The sequence below is a fragment of the Aquila chrysaetos genome, chromosome 21, assembly GCF_900496995.4.
Source record: "Aquila chrysaetos chrysaetos chromosome 21, bAquChr1.4, whole genome shotgun sequence".
NCBI lineage: Eukaryota > Metazoa > Chordata > Aves > Accipitriformes > Accipitridae > Aquila > Aquila chrysaetos.
In genome coordinates this window covers 15199353-15227287 of record NC_044024.1, presented here as the reverse complement: position 1 = coordinate 15227287, position 27935 = coordinate 15199353, and the positions used below count along the sequence as shown (strand labels likewise).

Genomic DNA, 27935 nt, shown 5'->3' with positions numbered 1-27935 from the left:
AGGAAATGGTCATGCCGTAATGTACCATGACAATGGTTGTTGTGGGGAGTGTAAAGAAACATTGAAATAGAAATTACAGCTGGAAATGAAGGTTTGTAAGGAAGCCAAATGATAGGACTTACCTTCCAAATCTTAAGGGCAAAGAGAGTCATTTGGCCCTTTTCTTGGATGTAGCTGGGCAAGGGAAAGAAATGCCGAGTCTCATATGATCTTAATTATACGCTGTGGGTGCCAGCAGCTTCCAGGGTACGTGTGGATTCTTGACTGAGGCTCAGTGTGTGAACTTTGTCACTGGAGGAGTATGTCACACACAGAGCTGGGACATGAGCCATCATTCACAATTCAAACAAACCCCAAGCCCTTCAGAGATTGAAAAGAAATGTTCAGTTAACCATAAAAACTGTGGCATGATTCTCCATACCCTAGTACCCTTTGGGAGCAGAAATACTTCAAGCTCCAAAATCAGGCCTTCTTGTGAGGCTTTTTGACTAGACTGGAACCATCAACTATTCAAACCATTGTACAAAATCCCGCTCTTTCGCAACTCCCAGGAGTTTTTTTCTAGACCAGGAGCACTATAATTCTAGGCTATAGATGCAAGTCCACAACCTCCCTCGGAAACCTCCCCCTTGATTTCTGGGGTGGCTCGGCAGACGGTGACTTTGGCCGTGACAGAGCCTGGAGGTCCATGCCTTGCTCTGGGCTGGAGCTGGCAGTGAAGCAAAGGGGCAGGTGCCGGGCGCAGGATGCTCTCATTGTTACCGTCTGCAGCGAAAGTGTCTGTTCCCCGTCAAGTTTCAACAAGAACATCTAGGTGAAAGAGATGCTGTTGGGAACGTTTCATTTTTGCAGATATTTGGCCTTTGGATTGTGTGTTGACTGAAGACCTGCAAGACTTCACCTGTCTGGGTATAAGCACTCAGCGGGTTGGGCAGCAACCCTTGAGCATGGGAGACGGTGCAGCTGCCTCCATCCTCCCACTGAGAGCCACCAGTGCTACAGCGAGACGGCAGGCAGGTTGCACCCTCACCCGCAGGACGCATCTTAGTTTGGTCTCACAAAGGGAATGTTGTTGTGAGGAGCAACTGCTGTGTTTCAGCAGGAAAGTGTCTTTCATGATGCCTCTGGAAGTGAAGTTAGGCTGGCTTCGTATTTCCACCTGAGCTGTGTCTGGGAGGAGGAGAGCTCGGAGGGGTGTTCGTGTGCTCCTCTGAGATTGCATCCTCAGCAGAAAGCGTAAACAACTGGGGGGATGTTCCTGTGGCCAGCTGTGTGCTAGCAAAATTACTGCTCTCATGATCAGTGATAAAGGTTTTGCTGCTGCTCAGAAATATACCGAAGGTTCAGACCAGAATGAAAATCAGTTCTGCACACGGTTGTTCACATTGCGTGCTCTTTTCTGTGCACGAGGGCTCTTTGTACTGTCTTCAGGGGGAGAAAGTCTGCTGTGGAAATCCATCATGTCCTAGCAGTTTAGTAGAATTACAGGGAACATGCTTACTTACCTAAAAGAACAAATGTGAACATATGGAGATAGCTTTTTTTTTCCTTAACCTTAGGAAGTACCAGCAAAGATTTTCATGTTTGTAAATTGTCATTTTCTTAGAGCAAAGCCTTATGGAAAAGTCAAGCGTTTTTTTTATGAAAGATGTGATGGAAACTATTACAGCTCTGATCCTCGTTATTGCTTGAAAAACAGAGGTAGCAGCAGAGGGGGGAAAGTAAGCACCAAAGGTCAGGTATGAGCCACAGGAAAAATGATGGGGCATCATCAGAGTTTTCTTTGGCTTCCCGAGGTCCCTACCTGTCCTTCCAGGCAAGAGGGTCCTTTCTTCATTGGCTCTTGTGTGGATCTGTCCTCTGATGGCTGAGCCAATTGCTCCTCTCAGAAGTGACCAACATGAGAATATCTTTGCTCGTGAGGAACACATCTGGGCAAACGCTAATATCTTTCTCTGTCCTGCTTGCTCTCACTCTCAGCTCCTTTTGACTTGGAAGGGGAGAGATTGGCCTTTCAGTGTATGAAATGCCAGCTGGGATCAAATCAATGCCATTGATTTAATCTTGCGCCTCCAAAGAGCTGGGATTTTTCCTTTTAATTTTTTTTTTTCCTCTGGCTCTATTCTTTGAGAAGTAGAAGAGCAAAACAAAGGCGTTGAGTGCTGCCAGTGGTCCTCAGGCACAGAGGCCAGAGCCAGAGCTGCAGAGCCCTCCGTGAGTTTGAATAGCTTTGCTCTTGCTGGACTAAATCAGGTTCGGATGTAGGAACTTGATTTTCACTTTCTGGATTGGTTTGGTTCACTGTTTGTGAGCCCTAACGGGACAGAGTCCCCTTGCTCGCTGGTACCAGTCCTCCAGCCAGCCCAGGGCTAGATGCCCAGCTGGCGTAGTTGACAGCATGCTTTAGAGAGTTAAGCCAGTTTACAGTTGCTGACATTATGCCTCTATACGTTTTTTTGACAGATTATAGTTGTGCCTGCACTGGCTGTTCAAGGCAGTCACCATTGACTCCTTTCGCGGCCGGAGCGAGCCCGCAGCAGCAGCAGGGACGGCAGGCTGTCAGCGCGGACCGTTGCACTGGGGAGCAGGAGGTGCTGCACCCGTCGCTGCTCCGCTCCCCGCTTCTCGGGGCGGTACGGGCACAGCCCGCAAATCCCGCTGGGGAGCAGCTGTGGTTTATCAGGTTAAGGCCTCTGCTAACGTCAAGCCAAGATCTTCTTACGGACCCGGCAGTTCATGAAGTATCAGAGCGCAGAGCAGGGCAACTCCTAGTGAGGCAACTATGGAAAAATATAAATGGAAAGACATAAACTTGATAATGCAAATGAGTTTACTTTCCTTTTTGTACAGCAGATGTTGTTTGACCTAGAAGAAAGAATAATATTATAGAAATTGAGATCAGTCTGAGGGGAAAAAATAAAGTCGTCTAAAAATAAAACACAAATAGCAGCTGCTTGAATTGTATTTCTAATATATCAGCGTTGACAGCTCTCTCTTTCCCCCAGTTGAGCCAGGAATCTTATGGAAGTGACTTGTAAAGAAGAGCTGTTTCCTGAGGAGGGATGCGAGCAGAGGCGATGGAGAGGCAGAGGTGATACCGCTTCGTGTCAGTGTGTGTCCTGGGCAGGAACGGTCTTCGGAGATGTGCGAGGGGTTCCGGATGGCATCACTGCGCAGGCACATGGTCAGACGGTCTCACCGTCGGTCGCAGTGAGTAAGACTCTACTGCTGTTGGGAACAACCCTGGAATGGTGTAGAATAAAGAATAGTAAAATAAATAGAATAAAGTAGTCCAAAATTGTGTTGTTCCCATAGTCTGTATCCCCATTTGGGGTGAACTTTCCGAGTGGCATTAAAGTTGGTGTCCTGTGCTTATCTACGCCAGATGAGGAGCTGAACTTAGTGTGTAAGGGTGGTGGGTTATGTCGTTTCGATGTAAATGCAAAGCAGGTTTCTCACTCTGTAGGTTCAGTCAGTGGGAAAAATACTACCTAGAAAAAAAGAGAATAAAAGATCCTGACTTGTCAGTCCAGCAGCTAGTGGTTTTGGACTGTCAAGCTTGGGCTGTTCAGCCAAGACTGTGTGCCTAGGTCTGATATGCAGCAAGTGGTAAACACCTCCTCTTTAACAAGAAGTCTTTGATAGGGGCTTAAGTTGAATGCAAAAATTAAGGCATTCCTTCAACATTTGTGACCAGTTAGGCTGGAACTGGCATAATACAACTGAGAAAAGCTGGATGTCCTTTCCTTTGTGTGTGAGGAGTTCTGCCTTCGGCTGCTCGGTGCTGGGAGCCCGAGCAGGCGCTCTGCAGCTCTTCGGTGCTTGCAGTGCCCTGTCCGCAGTATGCTGTAGAGCAAATAACACATTTTTATTTTTATACAAATGTGCATAACTTCATCCATTTCTTGTGGCTGCTCTGACAGGAAAAGGAAATTTATGACGCACATCACCCATTTATTTGGCACAGGCAGTGTTTATTGCTGAGGGAGGCATTCTCATGGAATTGATTGCACAATTTCCTCTTGGTGTACTGTTTTCAAGTAATATCCCAAGACCTCTGTGTACTGAGATACAGGGACACTTCTTTAAGGCCTGCAGAATACTACAGCAGAGGAAAAAAAAAAAAAGCCACACAGTGGAAAATATAACGGAAAAATGTAATTTTAATTACACTGTAAATCTGGAGCTTTCTCCACTCTGCTGGGAGTCTCTGTGGAAACACCCATTCCCAATAGTTTAAATTTCTAGGTTTCTCCACAGAACTAAGAACAGCTTTGGATTTTATGGCGTTCCATTTTCACAGGTATAAAAGGTGGTTTTGGTCTGGGGTTAGTTCTCGTTCATGCTTTAGGCACGCCAGGATTATGGACATGTTGTGGGGGGAGGAACTGTGCATTTTGGAAAAAGGGAAAGGTATATTCTTAGCATGATGGCTTGCTGAAAGGGTGGGATTGTTGCCTGTCCCAACAGGCAAAAAGGGGTTGAAGCTATTAATGTCACAGAAGGCAGGAAGAGAGGAGTTGTTGCCTTGATTCAAAGGACTGTGTGACAATATATATCTTAAACACCATGAATAGCACACAGCAGAGAAAGAGAGAGAGAAACATCTGTCCTGGAAGAGCATAGCTCTTGTTAATTTATTTTTTTTAAATGATTTTAATCTGCCTATGCACAATCATTTGTACCAAAGCTTCGGTATAATAGTTGTCTCATTTGCACGTGGAAGGCATGGAGTTGGATGCTTGCACACAAATATGTGCCAGGTGATGACACTGCTAACAAGTAATCATGGACTGAAGATTGCAACCAGAAAATTTAGAGCTCTTTTTTGAAAAGATGACTCAAAGTGTAGAGATGGAAGAACAGTGGTGCGTAACAGCAGTTGCAGACAATAGATTCTGTTCCCTTCCACTCGGTAGGAAACGCCAGTGACAACCCCGTGCATATTTGCATGCTGAAGGTTCACGTTGGCTTCTGAAAGAGTTGCCTGATGAATAACTTTTTTTTCTTTCCTGGCTGCCTGGTGAACAGCTCCTCACCTGCATCGCTCTCCTAAATTCTTGGAGGGAGGTCTGGCAGCCAGCACAGCTTTAATTTCATAATTTCACTTCTGCGGTGACTCTGTCGGTTTCTGCTAACTTCCCGATTATTCTTTCAGGCTCCAGAAGAAAGCGATCTCCTCCTAAGCTTCTGTTTTCACACTTCTGAACAGCAGCTACCTCTTCTCAGCCTCTCGATGCTTCTCCTCGGGGCCCGAAGCTGGGGACCAGCTTAAGCACTAAGCTGTGTGTTCCGCAGCTCTCCGGTTTACACTCGCGGCGTTGGTTTGCACTCTATGTTTGTTAGCGCAGAGGTGCCTGGCTCACTGGTAATGGCCTTTTGTACGCGCTGACCTCTGAACCAGAAACAAGACTCAAACCTCCGAGGAGGCCAGTGATTAATCAAATCAGGGATCAACTGTGACTCAACCTTTAGATCCCCAGCTGAGGTTGTGTCCATGGCTGATTAAAAGAGGAAAATATATTTAGCTATTTACAGCTGTATCTCCCTCTGGCTGAGGACAAGGCACCATGGATAAACATATTTATGTTTGTTAGATGTACAAATTGTGGTTCCTTTGAAAACCTCACAGTTTATCATAAAGCCTCAGAAAGCACATGGCTGTTTATTGACGCTAGAGGACTTCCTGAGACTATGCCGTGGAAGTCGCCGCTCAGAGTATTTGACGTAGGCTAGCGTGTCCACAAGGGAAAAAAGCCCAGACGTTGCCATCTGCACATGAAAGACTAAAGGTGGCTTTAAGCAGCCCTCTGTAGGAGATAATTTTCTCCCTTCAATTAGGTTACACTTTCTAGATGCCGCCCTTTAGAAGCCTACAGTGTTCCCAAGGCCAGCTCTACTGTTATTCAGTGGTGAACAGAACATATAAACTTCATATTGCTAATACATTTCACAGTGCTGTGTGATATTAGCAAACTCCAAATAGCTGTCAGGACCTCAAGGTATTCTGGAACATCCTTTGATGCTACAAAGTAATGCATTTTCCATATTATTCCTTTGAACACATTATATATGCAAAGTCTAGCACTTCTTATAGGAGAGGTGGAATTATCATACAATAAGATATTTTTTCCTCTAGTTCTTTCATGGCTCATAACATATAAAATTTCTTCTTAAAATCCAGGCTAGGAACTCAAACTTAATTTATACAGTATTGAAAACATTACAGGGCATAAATCAGTTCAATTTTTAAAGTTCCTGTATGATATTTTCAGAGCAGCCAAATTCCTTCATTCGCCTGGACTCCTTCCAAAATTCTGCCAGCGCTCATGGAAATCTAAATAACTTTAGAGAAAAAGCAGGTTTTCTGTGAAGGCTCAGATTACCCTGTCACCCTTCCTCCACTGCAGACAGGCCTCTGATAAACATGGAGAATAGGGACAGGGAAATTACTTCATTACTTCATGTCCTTTTCAATTACAAACATCGAGGAGCCTGAGCCTCCTGCCAGCTCACGCCCCAGACCCTTGCAAATTTGTGGCTTTCAAGAGCCAACAGTTGCATTTCCTTTGCCAGCAGGGATAAGCGATAGAAAGCGAGCAGGGGAGCTCACTTGAATTTTATTTCTGAGTGTTATTTAAAAAGTTTCGAATCTCAGCTCTGTTTATTTAAAGTATGACTCCAGCTGAAATGTAAGCCTGTAAACTAGAGAAGTGATCAAAACAGGGCTGCACCTTTCTTTTTTTTTTTTTCCCTGAGAATTAATCACTTAGTGGTGATGTGTTACTGTAATCTTTCTGTGATCACTTAACCTGGAAGCGGTACTTCCAGATAGCTTCGTAATATTCTCCTGCTGGCATCTTCAGATCTACTATTTGTACTGTTCATCTGTGTTCAAAGCACATGAGGTTAATGCATTGTTTTTCTACCAGCTTTGCTTTGTGTTTTGATTTACACCTAAAGAAACAAGTATGTTTTCTTTGATGTAATTTTCCCATTACTGATGAACTAATATTGCAAAAAAAGGCTGTTTAAGGTCTTACTCTGAAACCTCATTGTTTCTACAATTTAAAAAAAAAAAAGTAAAACCCAGTTTCAGAACATTGTGTTACAGAGCGGGGAAAAAAGGTGGCAGGAGTGAATCTGATTTTCTACTTTGCGTGTAAATCTTATAGGCTCAGCTTCAGCTCGGTGTTTAGGTCTGTTAAAAGTCACTGAAATAGAAGCCCATGTTTGGGTTAACCAGAGGTATATAGCTCTGGGAGGGTTTCCTGAAAGGCAGTTGCAGGGATTATTCCGGTCCTCTTTTTTTTACACGGTAATTCCGCAGTGTGGGCTCAGGTGACTTGGTATGTCGGGCTGGTCGGATGTCTGCCCTGCAGTGGTATATATCCTGATCACCTTTGCGATCACCTCTGTGATCAGGAGGGAGGGAAGGGAGAAGAGGACAAGGAAAAACTTTGGGGGGTTCTTCAGTGCCTCACGATTCAGGTTTTGCTTTGATATGAATCCAAAAATTCAGACATTCTTGTGAAATGAATCTGCAGTGGGTGTGGGTAGAGCAAAGAGCTGAGCACATGGAAACCAACAGGCCGTCCAGAAGTTCTCACTGCAGCCTTTCCCAGGTTTTACTTATTTCTTACTTACACATTACTTGAACACTTCTGTTTAAGTCGGTGGGAATTTTTCTAAGTGAAATTAAATTGTGGGGAGTTGTTAGTTAGAAGGCGTGCAGCATCTTTTTCATGCTACCAGAGCTTCATCCCTTGGCTAGAACTCCTCTGGATTCAGGCTGTGTGTGGGGCGGTATGTATGCATATGTGCTCCTGCTACCTCTTGGGCCATAAATATTGCGTGAACCACAATGGAGGCAACCGCAACTGCTGGTATCAGCCCAAATGTGGAAGTACATAAACCAAAAAAATACTAAGGAAAAGTTCACCAGACTTGGAAACTCCCAGCTGGCCAGGTCAGGGCTTTGGGAGCTGGCTGGAATGAATGATCTGTACCTGAAATAATTTTGTGTACTCACTGACTCCCTAAGACATGATGCCAAAATTCTTTTTGTGCATAATGCTAAGGTCATAATGATGTAGCTATTTTTTAGTTAATGGAAATTTTGGATGCACTATAAGCAATTTTTTCCCTTTAAGAAGGAAAACTGCAGATGGACCCTTCTTCTATTTGCTGATGTGTAGTAAGGAAAGGCATATCACCCCAAGAATGCCCATTGCTGTGACAAATCACAAGAAGTGGAGAAAGACTTAGTGCCTGCTAAATTTAGCCTGTGCAAATCCAATACATTCCAAGTCCATGGAGTGAAATACTGTTTGGAGTAAAATATGATTGAAACATTTCTGGGAATATAACTCCACTGGCTAGTTTACACCACCTGGACTTAGTTTTCATATTGTAGGAGAGGAATTAAATTTTTATTATTTTTAAATTATAGCCCCCCCCCCCATCAGTTCTCTTGTCTTCCCACTGAAGCAAGCACTGTTAAGCTGCTATAACTTTAAGAGCATGAAAGCAAATGTTGTAAAGAGGTCACTGTAAAGGTCACGCAGCAGGTTTGATGTGTCAGTGGATAAATGATGGGATCACATCTGGAACAGTTTGGTGAATAAATAAAATGTGAAAGCTCATATATCACTGCCCACCTTCCAATCTGTAAGGGAAAGAGAAAATAAATTCTCTAATAACCTTGTAAAGCACATAAAAGATATTGAATAAACTCTTGAAATTTTGTGACTAAAACTGTCTGTATTAAATAATGATTTTAAGAGTGGCAAAAAGCTTGAAATACAGTATGAGTCTTCCTTGTAAAATGTTGTTTTATTTTATGGTTTATTTATTAGACTATACTTGGATAGCTTTGAAAAATATAATTTTGAGTTTAACTATGTGTTATTGAAACACTCTTCCTTTAGATATGTCCCCCAGAGGTATTTTATATTTACACTTAGGGAAAAGAATTTTCAATTTTTATTACACAGTGCTGTATTATTGCTTATACTGCCACTATATTCTGCCTTCTGCAAGTAACATTAATATATGCATATTTTACTGCCATTACCTTCAAAAGGCCTTAGAAAACCCATAGGTCTAAAATGATTTCTCTAAGTTGGTCATTACTGACTACTGAATTAAGATACAACAGGCTGTATATTGTTTTACTGGGCCATTAATAATAAGCCCCTGCGAATTTTAAGACAGCAAGCTAGAAACTGAGTAATTTCAGTCACCCAAGAAATGTACAGTATTAATAAAAGGCTCGTAGAAGCCTGTTCTGGAGTGTGAATACCTTTGGTGTCTGATGAGGGACTAAAGGCAGCGGGTGAGTTTTGATCTCCAGACTCCTGCAAGCAGCTCCTCCGGACGTGAGTGGCCGGGGCTCGCGTGGCTGCGGAGGCGAAGTATCGCACTCGCGCAGAAAAATCAAACGCGTAGGTGGATGTGTGTATGATGTATAGTCACTGCCAACGGCTACAGAAGAGAGTCTCGCTGCTCATTTTCCTCCCTCGTTGCAGACTACCGCAACGCCACAGCTGTGCTCCGCGGCACGCAGCTAGCCACGCGCACCCACGCTCCGCTGGAGTCACCAGGACTCTGGGCAGGCGCCGGGTACACCCGAACACGGGCTGCGCTGCGGGAGTAGCAGACAAATTAGTCACGTCGGTCCCACCGTTTTGCTGGGAAGGAAGAGCCGAAGCCAGTGCCTAGTGCGGTCACGGAGAAAGTGTCTCATCGGCTTCAGGCACAGTCAGTTAGGAGCAACAGGGCGAATGCTGTTGGTGGTGGGCACGGATGTAGGAAAGCGTGGGGTGGATGGCTGGAGATCCAAGGTACAGTGTGCAGGCTGTGGGTGCTGGGATAGTTCATGAAGAAATCTGAAATGTCATCAACTAATGCTTGTTTGACTCCTACCTTTCGTTCCTGCGGTGAAAGGCATTTAGCATCTGAGGTAGATGGTGGAACAAGAACTAAAAAAAAAAAAACCTACGGGCAAAGTCTAACTGGATTATAACCACAAATACAGCTTTTATTCTGGAAGACCGTGTTACCTGTAACCTTTAACCTGAACTGTGGTGGCTCTTCGAAATCGTGGATCACCTTCTAACATTGCTAGGTATCACTGAAACTGATGCCAGGAAGCAAATCAATGATTTACAAGAACATTTTATTTCTCCGAATATGATCTTGTTGCGGATAAGTCAATCCTGCAATTTCTCTAATTCATTTATTAAGCTCCACCTTAAAGTGGGTTTGGTTTCTTATCCCCATCAGACAGCTGTTCCAAATATCTTATTCCTTTGAAGATCTGAAAACCTCTTCAAATATCCAGCTCATACTTCATAGCCAACTTAGCTCTATTAAACTTTTGGCAAATGTATGGTCATGTGGTCTTTGAAGACAACCATATTTAATATGACTGTGCAGCTCTTTTTCCTCACAGGAAAGGTAATTTAACTTCCAGAGAGAATCTTGTACTTTAGCACCAATTTCTGATTCCCTGAGCAGACCAGGGAGTGTGTCTGTCCTGCCATGGGAACTTGGAGCTTTGGGTTTTTCTCTTTCATTTTTCTGTGAAGGATTCTAGTTGCTCTCAGGATGAACAAGAGCATACAAAATACTCCGCAGAGAGTGACAGGGCTGGGGCAGAACACGACACCTGTTCTATGGCAATAAAATTTGTAAAGGCAACAATTTCTTTAGCAGAGACGTGATGAGGTGCTGAGTTGAGATAGTCTTGGCCAGTTGCAGCGGTCCATGAGTTTCTTTGCAGAAATGAAACTTACTTTTTACTCAACTTTATTCAGCTTAATTTTTTCTTTTTGCAAGCTGAATTCTATTCATCTAGACCTGGGTCTATCTGAGGGTCTGCATAACAAACCAATGGCTTTCTTTTCCTTTGCTCTTAAAGTTCCTCTTTAGAGTCCCTTTTTATTGTATTGCCTTTTCTGAGCCCACCGTCCCTGTGGCCATCAATAAACCTTCATGAATTAACCTGTTGAGAGGAGGCATGGGAGAACCTTACGTTGCAGCTATAAGATTAAATGCTGCTGTTGAACCCTGGACAATTTTCTGCCACTGATCTTTTGATCTGACTAATATAGCTGGATATACTACCCCAAACTTTCAGTGATGGAAATCATATCTAGATCTGGTAAGCAGAGAAGTAAGAAGACTGGGTGATAAATACATTAGGAAGAACTATTGTTGACCATGTATTTGGCAACTTTTTGAGGATACGTGTGATTTATAGATATCGCCTCTAAAACCTATGGTAAGATAGTAAGGCTGCAAAATAACAGAATTGTATTTGACCCCTCACCCTCCAAACTTCTTATATCGATACATAATAATAGGAAGTTATGTAGGAAACTTGCATATGAACGATTACAGAGATAATCTTCTTCCCATGCTGAGTTTAATGTCCATCACTTGAATGTCCAGTCTTCTTGTTTCTTTAACCACCCCATGGATATGGATTTGTAGGCCACATATAGTGAGTTGTATCTGTGAGGCCATTCATATAAGACTGTATAGTAATGTATGTACAATAGCAAGCAAAATTAAAGCTGCCATGGGAAATATAATAGTAGTAAAGCATAATTTTTGCTTGCTTCTCTGGCAATCTAAAGTTTTTAGTACTGTTAACTTTTTGAGCAGGATTTTTCTTGTAAGGAAAACTGTGACTATGCCCGTCAGAGCTCAGTGCGAGGCAGAGCCCTCTGCCCCATTGCAGAACTCTGCCTGAAAGCGGTGAATCTGCACCCATAATGGCCATGGGGGACAGCCCATGAGGAGAAAGACATAACACAGACTTTGCCTGTACGATGACTTATGCAACCACTGAGAAAGCATCTGAAGGATGCATGGCTATCAGAAGCTTAATTTTTCTTACTAGCTGATGATTTTGTTACTAGCTGCCTCAGAGATCCAACCTCTACTTTCAGCAGGCTCTATTAGCCTGTGAGAAACTTCGTGGTTCTGGAGCTAGCTAGGGTTTCAACCCTCAGCTGAGAGCCAAGACTGCAAATCTTGCTCCCAAGTCCCCCAGGCAAATGCTTTAAGGTTTCATTCTACCTCATCTGACAGCTGTGGGGGAGGCATAACCTAGCCTTAAGTCAAGTGTTTCAAAGTCCATAAATTAATCCTTGCAAGCCTGCACTGAATTGTTATTATGCACCCAACCTTGTGCGTAGTCAGTGGTGAAGCTGGGAAGAAAACCCAGAAGCCGTAATTTCATAGCTGCGTTTCTGACCGTTCTTTCTAGTCCAGCATGGGTCAGTGTCTCTCAGATTTCAGTGGTGGCTAAGCACATAAATATCACAGCTGATCTGGCCCTAACCCTGCAGTTCTTTGCCCCACTGATACCGTCGCTGAGAACAACCACTGTACTTTTGGAGCCAGTTACCAGTTTCCTGTGGGATGTCTTCAACTTCCCCGTACTTTTCTGAGAAGTTTTAATCTTGAGCGAATGTCTGGGTTTAGGGACATGCACAGCAGAACAACTGTGCTGTGAGGAATATGGTTTTAATCAGAGTGAAACAATGCTTCTGCTAATTACTGGTATACTGTGTGATAGATGAGATCCTATGCTGTTTCCTCATTCAGACTATGTAACATCTTGTATTTTCTATTCCCTGCCAGAAGCCATCATATCTTTTTGAAATTCAGTTGAACGACTGCCCTTGCAAACAAAGAAGAGGTTAACAGATGATACTGTAGGCTGAAGGAACATTATGAGATTGAAGAAGGAAATACGAATCTTTCAGAATTATGAAGATCATGGCAAATAAACTCATAAAACAGGAGCTAACGCCATATTGTTAGAAGATCCAATCATTTTCATTTTGAAACATTTCAGCACATTTACAAACTGTGGTCAGCTAAACACGCTGCTAAATCAATACCTGAAACACTTTTTAACTTTTTCAACTTGGTTCTTGCATCTGGCTTTTCTGGGCGAGGGGGCCGGTCTTTGAAAATTTACTGTAACATAACATATATGAGGTGAGATGTGATGCATGGCTGAGGGGAGGATCAGACCAATAATCCATTGTAGGGCTACATTATGGTTCTGCAACCCACCATCCATCTATGTCAGGTGAGTATGCTTTAAATGGGAAGTGGTAGCCATTGGAACATGTAAGATTAATAGGTGATGTGTGTGTTAATCACAGGATCATATATGTTGGGTTTGGAATGGTCTTTATAGATGGTTGAGTCAAATCACCAGGATCTCTTGCGGTTTATCCCAGGTATTTTTCCCTCAGAGAGTGCTAGCTGGCGTCGGCTGGAATGTGTCTGTTGATAATGCTTGGGCTGCTTCTCTCTTCAGACTGCTATGCTGTTGAATTACGGTTCTGTTGGAAAGTTTTTTCTTGTTATCTAATCTAAACTTGCCCTTCTTTAATTTAAAGCCATTACCTCCTGTAGTACATTGCACTTGGCCAACCTTAAATAAGTCTGTCTTCTCCTTTACATTATTTCCTCTCAAGTATTAATTACCTCCAACACTTCTCTTTATTTCTCTAAGCTATTTAGGTTAACTTCCCTTAACCTTTCTTCGAACCCTCCTCTCAAAGGTTACCGTTAGCTGACATATTGTCTTGAAAATGTTAACTGTTGCTAAAAGCACTTCTTATAGAGCACACTTCCTACCGAGCGTGCAGCCAGATAAATATGTGGTGACCTTTTTTCTAGGAGCTCTCGTGGACATAACATGGTCATGTAGGTGATTCTTAACTACTGACTTTCCCAGCAATGTACTTGGTGTTCTCTGCTTTTATTTGTAGGTGGAGATCAGGGTTAACTTATAAGTAAAGGAGTTGACCTGAAAAGTACCCAATACAATTGCTCAAAACATAAAGTGAAAAACCGAGAAAGGGTGTTTGGCCTGGCGCTAAAATCTCAGTTGTGACCTTCTAGAGGACAAATTCTGTCCATTAATGCCTCAGGATTACTGAGGAAACATGGCACAGCACAGGGCTTAGTGCTGTGCACCCTTCTCTTTCAGGGGGTCTGAGAGACTTGCAGTCTTGGTTGGCTCTCAGAGCTGAGGGCTGAAACCCTCTCTGCGGTCAGGACACTTTAAAGTCAGTCATGGTGGAAACTCAGTTGCCTAACTGGGGTTTGCAACTGACGTGAGCTTGTGGACCCCAAAACATAGAATTATAGAACGGTTTGGGTTGGAAGGGACCTTAACTAGTCAGGAAGCGAGGCTGCCCAGAAATCCCTTCACCTCAGTCCTGTCCTCGGTTTCTAATGCAGGGCGCTTCTGGAGGAAGTGCCATCAGGGTATTTCTGCTCATTTACCTTGGAGCTGGTTAGAATCTGGTCCTTAATCAAGAATCGTTATGTCAGGAGGAAAAAGTTTTGCTGTACTAGTCTGAGCAAGGCACACGCAGATAGGAGAAATTATGTTATCCCTTTAACAATCTAGCCATTAAACTCCACACGGGAACATCTGTTTCCTTCATATTCTTCGCACAGGATGGGAGTTTTGCTCTCAAAGACAAGCAGCTTTGCCATCACATTGTATATTTTATTCTGTTCCCCTCTTTCACTTTTTCCAGAGGAGGTTGGAGGTGTTATTTGATTCCTGTCAGAAAAGAGCCCATCTCTTGCAACATAGGCTTCTTGTGTCGCCTTTGAGACCCTCCAGTGTTGCTTGTATCATCAGGGAATTAAAACGTTCAAATTGATGCAGACAAGATGAGAAAAGTCTGAGATTCTGGCAGAGTGGTTTTTGTTCACAGTTGCTCCCAGGCCAACAAAATTTGAGCACCCTTGTATTTAGGGAAGAGTAGAATTTGTGAGAAGCCACCTCCACCTCACACATGTAGCCAGTTTGCTGGCTGACAAAAGCTGCCTATCTAGCGTGCCCAGTTTCTCCTGTGCCTGACAACAAGCTCCTCAGGATCTTGTTTTAGAAGCATATGAATGCTGGTAAAACTGAGGTTTGCTGAATTCTTGCCCAGAGCTTTTCTGACTCATCATCTGGTATATTCACATGTAACTCATTTTCCCAGCAAATCTTTACTCCAGACCTCAAAGAGGATACAGGAGTGAATGAAGAGTTACTGTTTCTTTTCTAAAAGTCTTTGTGGAAGCAGATTCTTTCCTATTTCTGTGGTCCTGATTGCATTCTCAAGCCCGGTGCTGCTCTTTGTGCTGTTTTAAATCCAGTACTTGAAATAGTACAAGGATTTCCCTTTATTCCAGAAGAAAGGGAAATCCTTGTAGTAGTTATACAGCTGAAACGATCAGGTGACAGGTGATAATCTGGTGTAAAAAGGCAAATGAAGGTGTATGTATGAATATGCCATTCTCTCAGGCAAGTGAGAAAAGCACCCTTTTTTTTTTTTATTTTTTTTAAACTGTCATATGTGCCACATTATAGAAGAACAATAAAAGGCAGATTCTGATCTTCAGGTCACTTTGCATGAAATGTTTTAACCTTGCAAGAGCTGCTTCCTTTTTCTGATAGAAGCCAACTGGCATTAGCTTCCAGTCAAAGACGAAGCGTGGAGAGGCTCTGTGATTGCCCAGGGCCTGGCTGGATTAGAGACGGTGTTTTCAGCTACCAGTTGTGAGCCTTGATCTCCTGTTGCTCTGGCGTTTCCTCCTTCCAACGCGTGTTATTCTTTGCAGTTGTGAACCACTGATCTCTGCTGGGGTAGTGTAATTTCTGGAAGGAATTCCCTAAAGAGAAGATTCAATTCTAATTTTGAATCCTAAAGCTGAAAATATCGTATATATTGGTGCTACTTGACTGCTGAACAATTTGTTATGCACAAATAGCATAATGGAGCAAGGACACACTAATGAATATGCTGGTGAGGAAGCCGGGAAAATCCTTTACTTCACCAAGCTGGGCAGAAGGCTGAGGAGTGAATTCTTTGTATCTAATAAATTAAGGCCGGTCTCCCTCCCCATGGAAGAGATACAAGAACCTTCTGCAGAACTAGTATTCCCAGGAAGCGTTGAGTGGCTGTGATGAGTGCATCTAGCTGTCTGTCGGGCACTCGAGCCTCCACAGCAATATGGGTATAAAAGGAGCTTACATTTGAAGTGCAGCTCTATTTCCTGCTCGCTGGATTGCTCTCTGCAGAGAGGTAGTTGGTGGAAATGCGGTGATCCTACTGTTATAATTCACATTTGATGCCTGCACCGCAGTAGCATTGTTTGGTAAAGGAACCTCCTTTGAAACATTCCCAGAACTCCAGATTTTGCAAACCTCTTGATGTCTGCCAACACACACGGACTTTTAGTCCCACAGAAGCCAGAAATCACAGAATTGTGCAGAGACATCTCCAGAGGATCATCTTTGGCATTAAATGGGGCATGATTGTTCATACAGAATGTGAGAATGGGAAAAACAAATGTGGCACCCACTTGAATGGATTGATTTATGATAGTAGAAGAGTTGGGAAGCACAAAGCTGCCTTCCGGGACCAGCTAATTTCATGTTTTAGTTGCTTGTAAATAAGTGAGTTTCAGATAAATGCACCCATCTAGCTGAGTGCACGTTTCATTACTGGGAGGATTAAGCTAGTTTAAAAGATTTAGGAGACTACTGCGCCAAGTTCATGTTTTTTAAGAGTGAGGACTGCCAAGCCCAGTGGGTGTAAGAGCTACTTTGGAAGCACTTTTATGAACTACTCCTGATGCATATCTTCAAAATATTTAAAGCAACACCTGTCATAGACCGTTCTCTCTTTATCCTCTCTTCATGCCAAGTAATGGTGCCACGTGGTTTCTACAACTGAAATAACTCTTGGAATACAACATCCTGCAGCTTGGTGTGCAGTATACATTGGCAGGACTTCTTTTTTTTTCCCTTTTTTCCCCTCTAGGATTACTGCGTATTGGGTATGAGTGCTAATAAACTGCTTGGGAGCCACTACTACCACTTTAATCTGGATTTGGCATTGTAAGGATATTAAAGCTATTCCATTATCAGCCTTGTGAATATAAAATGCCATGGACTTTTAAATATTTACATTACTGTGAGCTATAGGTCCAAAGGTATGAGGGGGCTGTATTCAGGCCTCCCATGATGGAGTCTCAGGCATAAAGAGGGATTTAGTCTCCTGACTATGCAGGATTATCACATCCTAGCTTCCTATATAATGAACAGAGAATAAGTGATTGTGTTGGCTAAGTTATGTGTTTAGACCAAATGATAAATTTTTTCCATTGATTTTAGAGGGAAGTGGGGTCTGAACAATAGGCTAAGCCCTTCTTGTTATTCTGACTGCAGCTGCCTGAATAGCTTCTCACTTGGCATCTCGGAGTACGGGTCTGTACCAAGGTCAGGCTGTGGAGAGCTTCAGCTTGGGGTCCTGTGAGCCCAGGCTTCAGGCTGCTCTACCTGTTTCTCATCCGAAGAGTGCTTAACAAAAAGGAAAGCCTTTACCAGGACAGTTGTTCATACAAACACCATCATGTTCTTTTAGGCATGCCTAACTATTTTAGTGAAGAATTATTTTTGTCGCTCTCTGTACCTGAAGGCTGCAGGCTGGGGGTAGCTGGCACAGCACGACATCTCTTCCCTGTGCCGTGCAGAACCTCCATCACCACAGAACACACTGCAGGCCATGTGAGCGGTAATATGTAAATCATCATTAGCAGATGTTTATTGTTTCTTTTCAGAAAATCAGATTTGACTAATCAGCCTAAGTGAAACATATGCTGAAATTAATTAAAGTTTGTTTTAAAATAATTTGCATGCTTATTGCTTTTAACTGATTGTAATTGGGGCTTTTGAATACTTTTTAACAAACAGAGTCACCTAGGTTGAGCTTTTCAAAGCACCAATTGGCATGTCGCCATACATCTTCCACTAATATTTTACTGGCTAAATGACCTGTATTGCACTGAGTTCCCAATCCCACTGTATCACAGAAAAAAGAAGAAATGTGTCATTGTTTCCTATTATGCCACGGTGGTTTTGTAATGAGTACAATTGCTGAGATATGTGTGCCATGATGAAAGATGTGATTACAGAGTAACTGAAGACAGCAGTGCTTTTATGAATAATACACAGAGTTGACAGCATGCTTAAACGTCGTGTGTGGTGTGAGGTCTCATTATTTTGGCGAGACCGCTCACCTGCAAACATAACTTCCAGCCACCTCTAGCATCCCCCCTGGACAACAAGGGGTATGTCAAGACTATCAGAGAAGCCCATGGCTCAGGGATGCCCTACAGGTAAGCTCCCCGACCAGCCACGCTGCGGAGGTGTTGTCTGACACTCTGATTTGAGCCTGGAGGGAGCCAGCTGGCTCTGCAGGCAGGGACATTTAGGGTGGGGAGGGACTGGCGTCCTCTCAAGTTCTGCCCCAACAGGCAGCATGGCTCAACTGGCTCAACCCACTTGTCTCCGTGAATCCAGCAGAACAGCCAAAGGCAGCAGAAAACTTGCCAGAGCATACTGGTGTCTCACTTGCACTCCCAGCCAAGATGCCTGGGTTCTACATCTAGCGCTGCTGTTGACTTATTGCTTAATACCGGGCAACTTGCTTCTATTTTGCTCCCCACACTTTTCTAGCTGACGTAAATTTTTGGGTCCAAGAGCTGTCTCTTTGATAACACCAGCTTACACAATGGGGCTCTGAACAGGACGTGCTTTTAACTCTGGGCATCTCACTGGGAGCCAATGAAGCGTGTGCTCCGGGCTTCACGTGGGCTTCTTAATGGTCTCCAGGTGGAGATGAAGGTGTATGTTATGACCTATAACTTCCTAAATAGCTGGGGGCTGGCCTAGCCATGGTGCTGCCTTTCTCTTCATTGTGTCCTGCCATGGTAGGCAGAAATGCGCTCCTTTATGGAAATAACAAGGTGACCAGCTGTCTGCAGCCGGTCTGCAGGAAGTGGTCCCTTTTCCCCCACCTCTGCTTCTTTGGTTTGAAATCATCTGAATTTGGTGACTGTCAAGAACGGCCCAGAAAAAAAAGGATGTATTTGAGTGAATCTAGAGTGCCCAGGGGCAAAAGGCTGTCTAGTCAACCAGCTGAGCTCCAGTGAAAGATCTTTCAGTAAGGTGGAAGTTAAATTTAATTGCAGTTCAATTTAATTGTATTTAGTCTCATACATCCAACAACCCCGATCTGGAAAATCTAAGCAGTTGTGAGGACTCGGGCTCCTTGTACGCTGAGTGGGCTCTTCGGTGGAGCTGTGTATCAGCATCCCGCCACTGATAAATACTGTTCATCCCAGCAGAGGATTTGTCTCACTAGCACTACTTACTCTGCAGTGGAGCTTGCAGGGTTAGTGCAGGACTCGGTTTGTTCTTTTCGTTCATTAGCTCGCTTAGATCTTCCTCAGACCACACTGAAGACAAGAGGCACTTATTAAGAGCAGCAGTTTGTTTCAAGTGCTTTCTCATAAGTTTTCAAATCTTCCTGCTATAATGTCACAGCATCACTGGCTCCTGTGATGGAGAATAACAGTGGTTCATTAGGCTCATAAATCCAAAAGGAAGAAAGACTCTCCTGGAGACATGAGTAGCTTTATAACAAACAGAGCAGCGGGAGAGCCTGCAAATTATCAGCCCAATGCTTTATAAGCATTTTATCATCAGTTGGGGGAAATTACAATAAAGAGCAATGAGTAAGTGAAACATAAACTATGGCATAAACATGCCCCGTGTTCCCCTCTGTCCACGTTTCATGTAAAAGCTTATTTGAAGTCATGGCACTAGAGTGAGAATCCAGGACAGCTTCAGAAGCTCTTCCTCATCCAGAGATTTGCCCAGGCTGGAAATTACACAGGGTTATATGTTATATGTACAAATTCCGCCAGAAGAGAGAAAATATATGCAACATTTAACAATATCTCCCTTTATTATTCCAATGGAAGTGCTGCATGACAATGAGCTTGATGATGTTTACACCCTGTCCAAGAGTTTTGCCACTACCACATTTTTAAGTGCGCAGCTTTGATTTATGACTAATGATACTAAGATCCCAGCCTGTAAATTTTTACAGCAAGCAGACTTGAATTATGTGTTGAGTCTGCTGCACTGGATCAAAAATGTTCAAAATCCTCTCTGGGAAGATTTAAATGTATATGGTCTCTAAGCCATGGAAATATTGCTCTAATGTGCCTATGTGATTTTTAACAGATTGTGAGTTCAAATCCATTTATCAGCTGATGTATAATGAGTTTGGCAGGCCCTTACTACATTAAGTATAAGAAAAACTATGAACATAATGATGTAGACTGAGGAGAATTTAATGAACAAATAAGTGACCTTCACGTTTATGTGTGATAAAGATTTCATGCCAAATTTTGCATAATATACGCTGGAAATAATGGAGTATTTATTAGATTTCTTCTCTCTTTTCTCCTCTTCTTCACACAACACATTTTTTTGCGTAGCAGACCTGTGTCATCCATGGTATGTGACTGAGAAGAGTGCAGCTGACGTGCGGTGGCTAAACCTTTTAATTTTACCTGGGGGAATCTGGCTGTACAAAATAAAGGAATAAGTCATCCAAGGCCTGCTTCAGGGTGGCAGCTCTGCTGGAGGTGAGCACAACGGTTGCCAGATGTACTGGGGTTCACCTTGGTGCCTCCACTGCCATAACTGCTTAACACTTCTGCAGAATTGTCACCCATTTTGATGTTTGAATATGTATTTAGGAGCCTCATTACAGGCGCTTGTCTCTGTAAAATGCATCCCAGCATTCTGGCCTGAATCCCACTCATTTCATTGCATGGTGTTTCCTGACTAGTGACCACTAGTGACTGGGTCTAGTGCCTTTGGAGAAAGGAGGACTCTCCTTTGGCTTAGGAAATCTTGAGCTCAAGGATGTAGTTGAAGTTGGCTGGATCTGGGAGTTGGTTTTAGGGCTGCTTTGAATGGTGAGAATGGAAGAGCAGGGTAAGGCTCCAAAGGTCTCTTCAACCTCCTGCCCTGTCATCTCTAGTTAAGCTCAACTGCTAACTGGTATTTAGAAGTCCCCTGCTCTCTTTAAATGTCATACCCTGCATGGTAAGATCCTAGATGTTTTATCACCCCAGGCCAGGGCCCTGACTGCACGGGCTGCTGGACAGTAATGAAGGTGGGAGACCCACACGTCTGGGTGGCCCTTTGCGGTCTCTACCCAGTGCCCTCCACACCCCCACTCCCAAAAAGCCCTGGTGCTCTCAGCCGGGTCCAGCTCCACCTTCTACATCCAGACTGGGCTCCTCAAGAGCCATGTCTGGGTGCCAGCAGCTCAGACCAGCAGTAGCTTGTGTACAGGTGTGGGGGTGGAAAGCTGTTAGATCAATAGGTGCTGTCTCCACAGCCCGTCCTGCCTCCCATGGGAGCAGCCGGTGCTGTAAGTCTGTCCCAGTGCACCAACTGGAGACCAGCAAGTGTGAAGGACAACCCACACCTTTCCTTGCCCCAGCTTCCACTTTTCCACAAAGGTGTCTGGTTGCTGCTGCCTGCCCACGTAAAGGCTGACAAATAGGCGACTTGCAACAATCTTGTTTGCAACAGTGAGGCGGACTGGAAGGAAAAATAATAAGCTGTTTCTTGAGGCTGTGACATCGTACTTTCATTAAAAAGTAACCAATGCTGAAGATATTTCCACCAGAGGCAATGGGAGTTTTTGCTGAGGCAGTCCAACTTGGTGGGAAGGAGGGAATCGTAATCTGATCATTAAAAAGGGAACAGGGCAGAGGGACAGTTTTCTGAAAGAAACTGGTTGAGCCACATGGTAGGAAAAACATTATCTTATTTATCTTTTTTCCCCATCCTTTGTTTATGCGGGAGCAGAAAAACCTGACTTCATTTTTCTGTTTGAGATGATCTGTGGCTTTGCTGTGTGTCCTGTAACTCGGCAGGTATTACAAACTGTATTTCCAACTAATGAACTGAGTGAATAATTTATTTAATGTGTCAGACATGGCAGAAGGTACTGCAGCCAGTCACTGCTCATGAAGCTAATTGCTGCACTAAGAAAACAAATCTGTGCAAGTCCTCATTTCAAAGTTATTTCCAAACATTAACTCAAAAGTTATTTCAATAACGAGGCCTCTTAAAAGAAGCATCACTTTTCACAGCACATTGCGTAGCTCTGTTGACCCTCAAGCACTGCTCAGCTGGATGAAGCGTAGTTCAAACAAAACTTTAACCGTAAAACTTGGGCAAGGAGGAGGCCGTGTAAAGTCTGTGATTAATTAGCAATTAGCAATATTGAAATGCAGTGAGAAGAGAAAGAATTGGTTCTGTGCAGAGATTTTTGAACCCCTGTTTGCTCAGAAGTGTTTATGCTGAGGTTGTGGGCACTTAGGAGGTCTGAAAGTTGGGTAGTCAAACAACCCAAGCAGGAGCAGCTTTGTGGCTATGACGAGCAATGGTTTAGAAACTTGCCTAAATACCAGTTTTTTTCATTGCAGTTGCCAAATTTGAACATGCAGTCAAATTCACCATTGAGCCGAACTCTCCCCTCAGGCAGGTGCCAGGATGTGTGTTGACCGCAGAGTGCTGTGTGTCGATCAGGGGAATGGTCAGGTTGCCTCTGTGAAACCTGTGCTGCCCTGACCCTCTGCAGATCCCTATTTTAAGGCATTTAAGTGGTGTTCTGGCTTTGTGTTAGTCTTCCACAGAAGGTGAGTTTCCCCGTCAGTGAGTGGGATTCATGCTATCTCTTGTCTGATGCAAAAAAGATAAGAAGTATCATGGGATTTCTGAACCTCCTGTAAATGGAAACTGCCGGCCCTATCCCCCACTAAGCAATGTGGTCTGGATGATGAATAGGATGTATCACAGGCATAATTCCCCCTCTTTCTGTCCCATTTTCCTGAGATCTTACACAGACCTCCACCTACTTAAAGTCACTCTTGGCTTATCTTGAAGAGATTTTAGGGGTATTTCCCAAATCATTCCTTAACCTCCTAACTTGCTGAAAGAAATACCCACTTATGGAAGGGAAATCCTGAGGTAAATCAAGCTTTTCAGGAAACACTTAGTCAGCAGATAACAGGTAACTGGAAAAGGATGAGCTAGGAGCCTGCTCCTGCTCACCGTAACTGTTCCTGGGAAGCAAGATGGAGAGATGAGCTTAGCTGCCTCCCTTTGCTCTGCGGCCAAGGGATGTGTCAGCCTTGGTATGAGCGAGTGCAACTCCATTAATTTCCATTTGCATTTGATTACATCCAAGGCTGAAGTTGGTCCATGGTGTTTTATTGTATTCCTTTATTTGATTTTGTTTTATTTCTGCTTCCTATACCATAAAGCTGACCAGCTGAACCATACAGCATGTAGCAATTTACGGTAAACCCTCCTTGTTCGACTCAGTAATGGATGGAAACAATTCTGAAGTTAATGGTATTAGTGAGGAAATACAGTCATTCTTAACCAATCTTGTAATGCCCTTTTGGAAAAATGATACTTAAGACTACTTTTATCATTCGATTTACAAGTCACAAATTTGTGCAAGAAACTTGACTTTAAGTCAGTCACACACCTTATAAACTGAGCAGGGCCGGTTCACAAATGGTTTTACAGCTCCATACACTTCCCTGGAGGAGCCATCTCCTTCCTGCTGGCCAGACACATTGCCTTGAAACGGCTGCCAACTTTTTAAGAGTTCCTTTTTGGCTATATTCTTCTTTTCATAGCAGCATTCATGGCCCCAGCCCAGGTTCATAAGGAACAAAGTGTAAAATTAATCAATGGGTTGATGCACTGTTTAGAATAAAAACAGCCCAGTTTTGGCTGCATTTTCTGCCCCTCCAGCCAAAAGAGTGCATGTGTGTACATGAAATGTAATTTAGTTTTTCCTTTGCTGCCTGTTGATTTTCCTCTAATTCATTTTCCTTTTGCCTCTTATTGAGTCTCCTCCTGTCTGGGTAAGCTTAACCCTGTAGTGCCTGGTCTGTGCAGCTCACAGCAACCCGAGGGACCCTGTAGGTGGGCCCTGGGATGGTTACAGGCTTCATTAGCCGCTGGAAGGGATATGACGATATCCAGGAAAAGGGCCGTGTGAGCTCAGCAAGCCACAAGTGAAGCCTTTGGTAGGTAAAATCTACCTGGAGTTTTAACGACTTGTAAAGCCCTGAGAAAACCTCTCACTTGGTATTTATTGCCTTGAATGTCTTCCAAATGAACTTTATCTAAAATGTAGCTCAGCCTTTTTGGAAGTGCGTGTGCCTTGGTTGAAGCCGTTAATACACAAAGCTGTTCCCCCCCTCCATGGACAGAAACCACAACTTCTCAGTCACAACGGGATGTAACTTGGGGCTCTGTGTTACAGAGCTTTAGTGCATAAACATGCACATTGACACTTTAAAATAACACTAGAGGTTGTTAATCAAACATCTTGAAGCAGAACGCAAGCCCATGTAGCGTCTGAAGCAAGAGGAGGGTTTAAGTGGGCCATCGGGTAATTGCATACATTTCACAGATGCCAATGAGCCCTTTTCAGACAGGGGAAAGTTGACAACAGCTGTGTTGGTAACCTTAATTTCAGAAGTAGCTGGTCTGGGAAAAAGTTAATCATATTGTAGGCACTGTCTACCGCCACTCAATCTTGTTTCTATCACTCTCAAAGTCATGTATTTTTAAAAATACCAAAAGCAATTTAAAAATACATCTAACAGTAATCACTTCATTGGAAACAACACACTGCAATAACATAAAACAGCAGCCACTTTCCTGTGAAGATTTATGAGACAGACTAGTTTTCTCACGACTTATGTTATTCCTGCCTTATTGTTTTGTCAGCATTGGATATGGAAAGTGGATGATATGTGAACACTCTCCAGCACTAGAAAGCTTCCGAGTTTTGATTAGGTAACAAAATTGAAAAAGTGAGTTTGCTTGCCCTGTTCAATCTCTGTGATTTAAATTTGGGTATAACAAAGATGCCAAAGCAGGGAGCTGCCCTCTCCCGAGCCGGCATGACTGTGACTGTGGCTCTCGCAGATCCGATCCGGAGCCTGATTCTGAATTTCCCCTGCTGGGTCTGGAAATCCAAACGGATCGTAAACGTCGGAGTCAGACACTGACTTTGCAGTACGACGAGAGGTAAAATGATAGCGGTGGCGAACAAATGGAGACATGGAGATACTTCAGGGCATGTAAAACCACGTTGAGACAGGCCTTGTGATCACATCAGTGTGGATGGCTCATGCTGTGTCCAAGGGAATTGGCTGTCCCGTGTTTGTGGTGGCTGACTGCTGCTGTCCCCTAGAAATCAGCAACGTGAGGTGACGATGGTAGGCCAGAAATGAGGAGCCTGGATGGAAAAAATTCCTCAGAAATTAATGGAGGGAACTTACAGCCTGTGAAAGCCTGGGGATTTCAGCCCAGCGTCAGTCACTTTGGAGACAGAAGGTAACTGAGAGGCCGCTTGGTGGGACCCATGCTGCCAGCTTTCAAAGTGAAAACACAAAGCTGATTTTTCAGCAGTTGCATGCGTACTTTGGGTTCACTCCCCCGCCCATCCCATCGAACCGGAATACGTCTGCCCTGAATGTGGAGACAAAACCTCCATTAGAGAGTCAGTACTCCCTATTACAAACATGCCTCTCACAGCTTGCACTTTCTCATACCAAACACCTGTTAAATCCTCAACAGTAATACAAAGAAGCAAACGCTATCTATGGCTTTTAAATCTAGACCAGTCATAGAAGTGAAATTTTATTCATACATATATTATATATACCTCTATATACAGAGAGAGAATGTATAAATAATAAAATGGGATTTTCTATATGCAGTTTACCACCCTGGGACATATTACAAAGCACTTTTTATTATAATCAAACAGGAACCAATAACATAAAAATGCACTAGTCTTGTCTTATTGCTATTGGTTTCTCACACCTTTTAGTCCACTTCCCCAATGGCACCCCCAATGGCATCTTGTTTGGCCTTTTTGTAAATTAATTGCAACCTTCTGCAAAAAAGTTTATTGTGGAAATGTCATAAGTCAGCGTATTCTCTACTGGCATTGGCATGCTGCAAGTCCCAAGTTCCTTGGGTAGATCTGCTCACTGCACAGTTGGCTGACATCTACCAGGCACACTTACTGATGTGAGACTATTTTGTAGGCTCAGGCCATATAATCATAATAATTTGTAGCAATTCATTAAAAATAAGTTGCCTGTATTCCTAACAGAACAGCAATTAATGTATATTGAAATAGTGATTGCTTTGCTGTAGTTCATTAGGAAGTCAAATTTTAATTCCTATTTAATTACTACCATTTATTACCAATAATTCTAATGAGGTAAAATAAGAGATGTATTGAGAACTAATGATAATGTTACAAAGGTTCATTTGGAATTCACACGAAAATTCCTATTTAATTACAATGGAATTACTTCCACTTCATTCGCATGAAGTGGGATGTGGTTGCGATCCTTGCTGAAGGATCGGCCTCTGCCAACCACGGTTGTTGGTTCACGTTCCTCTGCGCTTCAACCTCCAGCGTGCGGACCAGCATCTGCGCCATGTGCCAGGATGCAGCAGGGCTGAAGGGAGGACCGCTGCTCTGCCTCTCACAGAGCCCATTCTGCACGTGGATTAAGGGCGCGTCCACGCTTGCCCCGAGCCCATGCTTGTCCACAGTGCTGTCTCACCAGGCCACCGACTTTTAGATAGAGCTCTGAAGACAGGCTGTGATCAAACGGGAGGAACTGCCGAGTCGGAGGAGGCGTGCAGAGGAGGATGTGGTGGTAAGTGCCCTCTGCCTTGGGTCTCCTGCAGGGAGACGGGAGTTCAACCACGAGCCGCCAGCGCTCAGGAGATAAGATGCAGAGAGCAGCTCTGCCGCCCAGCATTCGTGTGGGGATCGTTTCTGAGTTAGAACGAGATGCGGGTGGTTGTATGCAATGGAGGGGGGAGCGAGATGTGCATGAGGGGGCGCAGTGAATTCAACAGGGATGTAAAGCTGGAAAAAATGGTGGAAAATGCTGTCCTTGATTTTGTCCTGAGGCGGGCAAGAACTCTACCCGGTAATGGGGCTGGTAATGCGGCTTTTCTCCGGTACAAGCTCTGCCGTGCTCTGCCTTTGGAGGCTCCAGGGTTGCAGACCACGAAATGTTTAAATGAATTGCTCACCGTCCTCTGAAAAAGTGTTTTCAGAGAAGACTAAGATTTATTAAAAAACAAACAACACCCATAGAGCCTAACAGGGAAGGGTACTAAGCCCCAGGCAGGCTTCTTAAGTCTGGGTCTGAGGGTCTGCCTTGTGCTTTTCCAGAAATGGGGATGCAGTCCCTGAAGTAAAACCAAGACTGCGTCTGGACTTTCTTCCTCTTCCCATCTCCAGGAAAGACTGGCTCTGGTCTAACTTTAGACTCATCTTTTGAAACAAAGTTATGGGGTCGTTCCTAGTTTCGTGTAGCAAGACCACCTGATAAAGGGGAATTTGAGGATAGTCAGTATTGCTTTGAGTTATACAGCCTGAAATGTTCATGGAAAGTTACCATGTGCTTCCCTTGCTTGCGTTAAGGTTCGATGCCTAAAATTCCCCTTAAAAGCAATGAGCCAAATCCGTCCCTGGTGTAAGCTGTTTACTGTAGTCAAAGGCACTCCACCACGGACTGATTTGGTCAAATGTGCCTGATGCCACAGTCCTAACTCAGCAAAAATATTCCTGTACTATAATCAGCCTGAGGCACAGGATATTTATAACACCCACTTACATAGGCCCTCATATTTTCCCTCATTCTAATTTCCCCCTTCTCTTTATTTCTCTGTGTGTCTAGCACCTTTTTTTCATGTCTCTCCAGATGCATTTCCCAGCATCAGATAATTGAAAGTCAGTGAACTGAGTTTCAGGTTATTTTGCTAAAAGATGCCTATTATTTTGATGAAGCAGGTGCACAGAATTAAAAAACCCCTCCATAATTGCTACTTTACTACCAGGCTTCTGCTGCCTAATCTTCTTTGATGTTGGTAGAACAAGCTT

General features: G+C 43.6%; 1 long non-coding RNA gene across 1 annotated transcript; it reads left to right on the top strand.

Annotated features, from left to right (window-relative positions):
* Positions 1–649: 649 nt before the first annotated feature.
* LOC121232500 lies at positions 650–26937 on the top strand. The gene is made up of 3 exons (XR_005931053.1): positions 650–3210; positions 20401–20547; positions 22411–26937. It is a non-coding gene; the product is annotated as an uncharacterized LOC121232500 (long non-coding RNA).
* Positions 26938–27935: the final 998 nt, after the last annotated feature.